Consider the following 1,676-nt stretch of genomic DNA (forward strand, 5'->3'; position numbering starts at 1 on the left):
TAGCCCCAGTGCTTGGGAGACAGAGGCAGGTGGATCTCTGTGAGTTCGAGACCAGCGTGGTCCACAGAGCGAGTTCTAAGACAGGCAAAGCTACAACAGAGAAACCCCATCTCAAAAAACAAACAAACAAACGCACAAAAACCCACATTATTTTAATCCTTTTTCCATAGACCATCTGTTGGATTATTCTCTTCCTTAATCCAATGCACTGTAACTGACAGTAGATGCATTTCCTGTTCGTACGTACATTTCCCCCTTTGTTTTGAAAGATAATTTGGATGGCTGTGAAATCCCAGGGTGGCAGCTATATCCTAAGCAATTGTTTGAGACAGGATGTCATGCATCCTAGGTCGGCCTCCAGCACGCCATGGACCAGAGAGTGAACTTCTGCTCCCCTGCCTCCGCCTCTGAAGTACTGGGATGACAGGGTGGCATCGCTGTGCTCAGCTTCGTGCGAGGGACAGATCCAGGGCCTTGTGCGTGCTGTGCAAGCACTCTGTGAAATGGCACATTTCCAGACAGCTCTCAGCCTTTGGAGATGCAGTCCCATTGGCTTCTGGTTTCCTAGCTGCTGCTAAAGATAGTGATGGCGTTCCCGTTCTGCTTTCTGCATGGCAGATTCTAAAAGTCTTTTGTTTCACTACTTCTACCTAAGCATGGATTCCTTTTTAGTTTCCCCTGTTTTAGATAGGATGTGGAGGGGTTTTGCTTTGTTGGTTCGGTTCTGTTTTGTGAGACAAGGTTTCTCTGCGTAGTCCTGGCTACCCTGGAAGTAGCTTTGTAGACCAGGCTCTCTCCTCAACATTAGACATCCCCCTGCCTCTGCTGGAATTAAAGGTATTTGCAACCATGCCCTGTTTTTTCCTTAATGTATGCAATGACGTTTCACTTGCACATACGTCAGTCAGTGTGAGGGTGTTGGATCCCCTTGAGCTGGAATTACAGACAGGCGTGCAGTATCATATGGGTGCTGGGAATTGAACCTGGGTCTTTTGGAAGAGCAGCTCTTCACCATGCTCTTGACTGTGGAGACTTGGTTCCAGCCCCCACATGCTATTATGTTTTAAGTTGCTTCCTGTGCTTAGACCTCTAAATATCCAGAGAGGAGCAAGACACTAGGATCTATACATTGATTTTCTTCACTGAAAAAATTGCTTTGTTAGGCCTTAGAATTCAACTACTCAAGAAAATAAAAATATCTCTCCCTGCTGCATTTATAGATTAAAAAAAAAAACCCCTTGCTTATCATATTCCTCACATACTAACCTTCTTATAAAAGAGAACAGACTACCTGGCTCAGAGGCACTTGTCAGAAACCCTTTTTAGCTGGCGATTCCCATCTGTCCCATACTAATGACAGAAAAAGGCCAAAGTTAAGGAATTTACATACTACAGTCTCCCTCTATACGATTTTCTATACATGCAAATCTATTTAAAAATTTAATTCATAAATTAGACAGGACAAAAGAGTCATGGCAGAAATTAATGACAAAGATAGCAATTATAATACAGCGTATGTGCGTACTTCTCTGAGTGTCTCGTTGTACTTTACTGACCACCGTTGGCCAATACTTCAGAAACACAATGTGCATATTTGGGGAGACCACCACAGATTTAACTTAACTTTTCTTTTAAAAAGAGATTCTATTTTTACTTTTAAATTGTGTGTGTGTGCA

This window comes from Rattus rattus, chromosome 11 (assembly GCF_011064425.1).
Source record: "Rattus rattus isolate New Zealand chromosome 11, Rrattus_CSIRO_v1, whole genome shotgun sequence".
In the NCBI taxonomy this organism is placed as follows: domain Eukaryota; kingdom Metazoa; phylum Chordata; class Mammalia; order Rodentia; family Muridae; genus Rattus; species Rattus rattus.